An 8960-nucleotide genomic window follows, 5' to 3' on the forward strand; every position below is an offset into this window, starting at 1 on the left:
TGTCCCTTGAAAAGCATACACAGAGTGAAAAGGTCAATACATGCTTCACTGAAGTACCATGCAGCTATTATGACATTACCCATACAGAGTACATTGCTGTATTGTACATGCTTTCTCCAGCTTCCCCTGCTGCACTAGAACCCTCTGATTTCTTGGTGCATGAGTTACAGCAGCTCTCAATTTAGAGTTTTGTTCGTGTTCCCATGTACAACATACCTCACTTCTGGAAGTGCCCCAGAAGCTCATCTTAATGATTTTATCACCTTTCATTATATGGATTTGAATCATATAGAAGAATATACGCTATTTTGATGGTAAATAGCAAGAACATAAACCAAATATATCCTATTACACTAGCCAGAGATTCCTCAGACATGGGGAGATTGCCAGCTTGATGCAAGTCGTGGACATTGCAGTACTCTATAGAAACACAGCTATCAAAATCATGCTGACATCCAGCTTCAGATTACTTTGCTAAGCACCCCTCAGAATGACGGCAGGTGCCTTTCATCTTTCCTCTATTGATTTCACTGGCTGAACATGTGAATTTGAACTCACTCACTTCCCAGCAGATTCCTAAAATCAGTAGCAAATTATTATTTGGATGAGCAGTCTCACTAAAGTTAACGGTGCTACCACTGCTACAGCAAACAGGAGTAAGAGCTTTGTAGTCCAGCCTAAAGCTGAAAAGGGAGCGGTAGGTGAGATACATAAAAGCATATGGCCTGAAACAATGTAGGGAGTAAGCTGAAAATTGATTCTATGAGTTAAAAATAAAGAAATACTATTTTCCCTGATTCCACTTCTTTACTTGTGTGCCAAGGTGTGGGATATCTCAGTTCATGACTGCCATTAACAAGTGTTTCTTCAGGAAAACAAAGTCTCCCCGTGCCCAGGTCCCACACATTAGAAACTTCAGTAATCAAAAAATTCCTCACAATTCCACAAGAAAATGATGAGAACAAAGACTCAGTGAGGAAAAGTTGGATTGATTAATGAATCTATCTGTAGTACCTGTTACATGAGATGGGAATGGTCACATGAAAGGTACATTGTTTTATTCTACTGTAAAAATAAACACTGTAGTAGTAGAAGGTGGTGTCTGAAACAAAGACAACTTGGAAGCTCAGGAGGAAATCTTTGTGTTTATATTGGATCTGGCTGAGATGGAGTTAGTTTTCCCCATAGCAGCCCTCATGGTGCTGTGCTTTGTATTGGTAGCTAGAAAGGTGCTGATAACACACCAGTGTTGTGGCTACTGCTGAGCGGTGCTCACACAGTATCAGGGGCTGTTTCTCCAATATTTCCCCCATACCAATAGGCTGGGGGGTGGGCAAGATCTCGGGAGGGGATATAGCCAGGACAGTTGACCCAAACTGACCAAAGGGATATTCCATACCATATGACATCACACTCAGCAATAAAAGCTAGAAGAAAGGAGGATGAGGAGATGGGGCATTCCTTATTGTGATGTTTGTCTTCTGGAGCAACTGCTAAATGTACTGAAACCCTGCTTCCTGGGCAGTGGCTGGACAACACCTGCTGATGGGAAGTAGAGAAAAACTTTTGTTTTCCTTTACTTCCACACATGACATTTGCTATTGCTTTGTTAAATTGCCTTTATCTTGACCCATGAGTTATTTCCATCTTAGTTTCTCCTCCACCTTGTCCTGCTGAGGAGAAGAGTGATAGAGCAGCTTGGTGGACACCTGGCATCCAGCCAAGGTCAACCCACCACAGTGCTGTAAGAAAAAAACCCACAGAGTAACAGGGAGTGGCAATAAAACCCAGGTAGAAGTAAAGAATTCATAGTCTGCCTAAAGAATAATAAAGCTAGAGAGTGAGAACACTTCTGTCTTGGAAATAGAAAGAAATTTATAATTAAATTAGAACACATGAAAAGGTGTACACTTCATAGGGAAAAGAGCAACAAATCTAGAAGTTCCTAAGATCTACATGATATAAAAAGTTTTGTGTTAGCAATTATAAGATGATCTCAAAAGAAATATTTCCTATTTCTAGGCTACCATCAGTCACATTAAGACTGTGACTAGACTTTTTAATATATACTCTCTTGTTAACAGTACTTGAGTGAATGAACGTACACTAAGGGGGGGGAAATAAAAAAAAGAAAAAAAAAAAAGAAAGAAAAAAGGGTAGGTCCTGAGTCCTGAACCTCTTCTCTGTTTCCAAACTTTCATTTTTATGGATTCCAGGAGAAATCTAGTCGGATGTGTATCTGGAAAAGATCTTTTCCCTGAAAGGGATGAAAGGAAAGACACCAGCCCAAGAATTATATTAGGTTGGAATTAACCACCTGAACAGAGAAGTAATATTGCTGATTGTCCCATATTGAATTTATGCTACTGTGTGGTGTCCTTAAGCCAACAGGAATGGATAAAAAAAAACCCCTTTCTGCTTTCCAAAAACATGCTCTTCATAGGCAAATGCATAGGTTACAGAGGCCCTGACAGTGGCTGGTTCCTGTGCACAATTGTATTGTTTTATTATTACATGAGATTATTTCAGTGAAGAAGCCAAAGCTAAAAGGTTGATGCACCTAGATCCAGTGAGCTGCCACTGGTAATCCTTGAGTAATTTCTAATCAAACCAACATTAGCAGCACGGAGAAGGTCAGCGTTACTGGAGGTCATTTGCACTCTCCCTCTGAGTGCTTTGCATTCAGCTTCCACTGTAGCTAGTGAAGGTACACTGATGTCTAGGCAGTCCAGTAGTCAGACTTTTTACCTGCACTCTTGAGCTCAACAAGCTCCAGCCTATGCCTGTGGCTTTACTTCTTAAAACCGGATCTAATTTTTTCAGCTTTTGATACTACTTGGATTTCTGCCTTTATGGCACCTCTTCTCTAGCTCCTCATAGAGCCCAATGGCAACTGGATGTTCAATTAGCTGGCACAGGGCTCTGTGTTGGCTACATCTTTGAAAAAGGCAAGCAATAATTGTTGGATGATGCACTGACTCTCTTGTGTGATTTAGATTTCCTTTCATTTGAGCTAAAATAGTATTTATTGGAAGGTGCTCAATTATCTGCTTTAAGAAAGACCAGAAAGGTAAGGTCATCTGAAAAAAAATTGTCCAGTCTTCTCCTTCAATAAAGAGAAAAAAAATAGGGAAATAATCATGCTGTGTAGTTACTGTACATGTAAATTTGAAAGAGTTTTTCTTCCTTCACCTAGGAATTCAAATAAAGTTTCAAAGAAGAATTCACTTAAAGTTATATGCAATGACTAAACTTTGCACAATAGGAGTTTCTTTACTCCTGTTGCTTTTAGCAGCGCTCCTTCACTTTTTTGGTGGACGATTGAATTACAGTTAGGGTAAATGAAAGAGAAGAAGATTATCTTGCTGGTATAGAGAACACACGGAGATTTGTTCATCTGGGAATTTGGGTCCAGTAATTTTCATTGCAACACAGAGCTTTATCTTGCTTAAAATAGCATAGTAACACTATGGCACTCTCACTGCTAGCTAATGTCTGTATTGGAAATTTAGAGGAAGAACACTATGACTGTTAACCTACTTCCTTCCTTGAAATATGCTGTAAATATTATATAAAATTATTTAAACTAATCTGGCCCCAATTGCTTGAGATTAGCTGGCATTGATTTACAAATAGCAAAAGAAATCATACTTATAGTACACCCTTGTGCTTGTGTGATATAGCCTTCCTTCTGAATCAGAGAATAGGTTCTTCTTTTTATTAAACAGTTTCTCTTGTGGATAGAAAATTACTCTCTGCAGAACATCATCACAGCTGTGAGTCTATCTGCAGTTGGATAGAAGTCTGCTCTGCCAGATAAATGGCAAGGCCTGAATAGCCCTTTTGTGTTCAAAACCTCTTCTGGGTAGAATATGGAACAGATTTTGAACAGGAAAGGAAAGTATTTCTGGCCAGATGGTTAATCTGATGGAGCCGTATTCTGACAGAAGGAAAGAGTACCATTGTGTAGTTTAGCAGTTGTGTCAGGGAGAGAAGAAAGCCCCTCTGATAAATTAATGGAGATCCATGATTGTGCTGAACTCTAGGGTAATATGACAGTTCCTAATAATATGTAATGGGAAATTGCTAATGTAGTATGATAAAGTTTTCAGGCTGTTTTACTATTTCAGCATTTCCTGAGTGGAAATGGCTGATATCCATATTCTTGCAAGCAATTCCTTATTAATTGAAGGTTGTATTTGTGTCTGCATACATGTGATCTGGATGTGGTTGACAATCTGGTTTTGTCCTTTTTTATAAGATGTGTCTAATCTATATAAAATCCTGGAAGGACATTTCCTTTTAAATTGTAGAGCTAGATTCCATGGAAAAGATTGAAACTGAGATTACCATCTCCTATTATGTGTCTAAGTTGTCACCAAATGCAATCATTTATAATACTGGATTGGAGATCATCAGCTTATTAAAGAAGAGCAGAACCCCATGTAAAGGCTGGTTTAGGATGTCAGATAAAAGGGCTAAGAAAGCCACCACATCTAGAGTGAGGCAGCAGTGAAAGGCAGCAGCTCACTCCTGCTGAGATCCACATTTCCTGCTATCTAGGCCTCACAGAAAGGCTGATATGCTTGCCGATAAGACACCTGTGGTTTCTGAGAAGCAGTGTCTTCTGGTTCTCACTGAGATTACTCTTTGACCTCTTTGATGTCTAAGTTAAGAGAGGAAAATGCAGTCTGGAATGCTGCTCTCAAAAGATTGCCAACTTTCTCATTAAAGAGTGGTCCTTGAGAAATCTGGACCTAGTATATGTTGGTGTTTTATTAGTACAGAAAATGAATGTAAATCTGAAAATAAAATGCATGAATAACAGGTTTCATTGCAGTGTCATGAAAGAACCTTGATATTGATAAGAGGGCTTTACAGACTGTATTTGGAACGTATCTGTAGTGAGCACCCAAGCAAGGGATTTATTTACAGTGTATTCAGGCAGTTTATGGAAGTTCTAATTAATCTCTTAATCTTTAAATGTGATCTATGATCCTGAAAGCAGAAGTAATTTGAGAACACTGTATGACATATACATATGGTAGCACTCATTAAGAAAATTAATTTCAGCATCTTACATCTAAGCATGTAAGTTGTATTCTTTTGACATGTGATGTGAATCATCGGAATAAGAATTGGCTAAGAAACAGAGATGAAAAGACAAAAATGTGTTAATATGCAGATACAACTTAAAAATATTAAGAAAATAAGTTGTGAAGAAATCTGGAAATTTAGTCATCAGGTTTTTCAAAAGCACCTCAAAGTTAATTCTGTGAATGTGCACCTACTAACTGAAATAGGGATAGGTGTGCAGGTTTTAGTTCTTCTTTCAGATCATACTTCAAAATTATTGAAGTATTTAATGGAAATAAACTAGCTTTATATTTTCTACATCTGATAGACACCTAGGTTACCCATTCATACAGCTATTTGCAGAATCATAGGATAACTCGTGTGGGAAAGGGCCTTGGAGATCTCTGGTCCAGCTCCTGGCACAAGGCAAGGTCAGCTATGGGATGAGATTAGGTTGCTCACAGCTTTATCCAGCTAGGTCCTCAAAACCACCGGTGGTGGAGGATGCACAGCCTCTCTGGGCACAACTTGCTACATTGCATACTACATGGAGAACATGGTTTTCCTTATATCCAGGTTTTATTTTCAATTTATGCTGTTAGGTCCTCCTGAAGCCTCTTCTTCTCTAGGCTCAGCAGACCCCTGTTAATGAGGCAAGTGCTCCAGCCCTGCCACTGTCTTGGCAGCCCTCTGCTGAACTCATTCCCTTTTATTAATGTCTGCCTGGCACCAGAGAGACCAAAACTGGATGTGGTATTTAGATGTGCTCTCATAAGTTCTGACTACAGGTAAAATCTGACTACAGATAAAACCTTCCCCCAACCTACAGGCTGTCGCCCCACTAACACAGCCCCAGATACCTTTGGCTTGCTTTGCTGCCTGGGTGCACTGCTGGCTCATGCCCAGAGCACCATCTGCCGCTACACCCAGGACATTTCTGCAGATCTGCTCCCTAGCCAGGCAGGCAGCCCCCAGCCTGTATCAGTGCAGGGTGTCCTTCCCTCCCAGCTGTGGGACTTGGTGTTTAGCCTTGTTGGATTTTATCAGGTTCCTGTTGGCCCATTCCTTCAGCCTGTCTGGAACACTGTGAATGGCAGCCTGTCTTCCGGCATATTTCCCCAAATTTAGTGTTATCTGCAAACCTGGTGAGACCACAATCCATTGCCTGCTCCAGATCACTGATAAAGATATTAAACAGGACCCATCTGGTTGTCCATCCATCCAGAGTGATGACCTGATACGATTACGTGAATGCTATGTGAGGCTGTGTCTTGCTACAGAAAATGTTAATGACATCCTTTCCTCTCTACTTATTTGCCAGTGCTCTGTGTGGTTACAAGATACACATGGGTTTTTCTTCAGTCAAACTCTGTAGAGTGATAATTTACAGAAATTTCTCCACTGATTAGGAAAAGTTACTCAGAGATCAAATCAGAGTTATCAAACTCCTAAAATTATCTGCAGCCTGCTCAAAATTCTTAAGCTGTCGATCATCACCAGCCCTTTCTCTGGGAAGATGCAATAAGAACCAAATGCAGAAGAATGTATACTTAATATAGTCCAGGTGGTAAACACTGGTTTTGTGACCTTTCCTCCATAAATATGTTTTGGACCTTATGATGGACTTGTCACAATAAAGGTTGTATTCAAATATGAAAAAGATGAAAATGTAGATGTCTTAATTTCTGGCATTTGGTTAGGGCTCATCTGTAGTCCGACAGGATGATCTGTAGGTGTATGCAAAACGGTTACTCAAAGGAAGTGTATGTGAAGAGTTACTCAAAGGGCTGCAGGCATTTTTGATGCTTGAGCCACTGTAGAAACTTCAGTGAAAATGACATCCTCAGACATTTATGAGATTGTACAAGATGCTTTTATCTTTTCAAATGCATGCTGACAGTTTATTATTTGCTTCTAGTTGTGCAGGTTTCAGAGTAGCGCTTCTGAAACATGCTATTGTATCTGTAGAACTTTCTCAATAACGTTGGTTTGCTATAGATTTCACACATTTGTGGTTTGAAAACAGAGTAACATCAGACTGGAATCCTTTATAGAGCATAATAATTATATTATTAAGAGCTTATAGTTGAGTCAATATTGCTTCTAGAAACCATAATACAAAGTCCATAACCTTGCAGCATCATTTTCAGAGAGGAAAAAAAAAAAATATGCGATATATCTAATGTAATTACCAGTAAGTATTCTTTAAGTACTGCTTGGTTTACCAGGTATAAGGTTATGGTGTGAATGGAGCCTTGGGGAACTGGAGATAATTGTGTGGTCAAAGTGGTTCTGATCTTGGGTAAGCTGTTAATTTATTATCATAACTTAATTTATTAATCACTTTAGCAGTTGTTTAATGAGCTGTCTAAAGTAGAGAGATGAATGCTACCAGCAGCAAAATATTAATAAATCCTGTGTACAGAAAGGATTTTACATCATTATTGAGTCTTTCCTCTTCTGGGTAAGGGCTTTATTTTCTCATGTGAATTTCTCTTGCTACACGCTTTCTTTCAAAGACAAGCCATGAATAGTACTTAAACCACAAACAGCAACAGAACATTGAGTTTTATGCATTTATATGACGGGGCTCTCACTGTGATTTCATATTGAGGTTTTTGACATTAACTGGATCAAGTATATCAGCACAGTGGCTATGTTTCTGCTGCCAAAATGCAGCTTTAGAACTGTTTAAAAATGTAGGACCCCCCCAGCACCCTTACAGAAACCTTGCCTATATTTATTTATATCCAGACAGAGGAAGCAGAATGTTTGCCAGACACTGACAGATGTAGACACAGGATTTGCCACACAGATTCAGAATGGAGGTCTATTGTCCTGGCAGTGGTCAGTACCACCTGTTTAAAAGAAAGATGGGAGAAAACACAAGGAGATGACAGTGGCTTTTGGAAGAAATATACTTCCCCTAATAGTCTAATACTTCCTTCTAACAGCAAACAGCCTGGTTCATAAAGGCTGAGCTGTGGCTACTATATCCAGATGACAGTGGAAGGCTTATGTATGAGGGTTAAAAGATGAGAGGGAACCTGTGATGTTGGAGAATATCCTACAGCTGAAATTTAACCTGTAACTACACCTGTAAAAGGCTGGACCATTTTGATGTAGGATACTTTGTGCTTTGGTGTATGAGGACATGTCTTGCAAAATTCCTGGTTAGGTTTTTATTCTACTATAACCCACATCATTATTATAATATATTTACCAGTTTGCTCCTTTCATGGAACCCAACTGTTCTACTAACATCAGCAATAACTTGCAGCAGAAGGCTCCACAGTCTAATTGCTCTTGGGTGAAAAGGCTTTTCTGTTACCAAATTGATGTTTCACCCTTTGATTTGTACAGAAGTATGAGGTTTATCATACCATACATACTCCAAGTGTGTTTCACATGGGAGTAACTCTAGAGGATTAGATCATGTAGAAAATTAAATATGTGCATCTATTTATAACATGGAATCCCATTATTTAGGTAGTAAAGTTGTTTTATTTCAGAAGATATTTGTGTAAGAATTCATTCTTTCCATTGGTAGTCTTGTCCGTGTCAGTTTCACTTTTATTCCCTGCTCTATTTCAGTTTATTCATATTAGCCTAGTTTTTCTGTGGTTGTGTAGTTACTTAAACATTAACAATAAAAAGGAATACACGACACAGGAAACTCATTAATCCATTGTTCGTTAAATTAATTGGTGCAGAGATTAAATAATTAATTTTTTACTGCACTAACACCTGGTTAAACACTGAAACACAAGGTTTGTTAAAATTGATTTAACGTATCTATATATCAATAAAAATATATTTTTCATAATATAAATGATGCAAAAATGACATAAGTTCCTGATTGGTTATATGTACAGTTTTATCTT

The sequence above is a fragment of the Falco naumanni genome, chromosome 6, assembly GCF_017639655.2.
Source record: "Falco naumanni isolate bFalNau1 chromosome 6, bFalNau1.pat, whole genome shotgun sequence".
NCBI lineage: Eukaryota > Metazoa > Chordata > Aves > Falconiformes > Falconidae > Falco > Falco naumanni.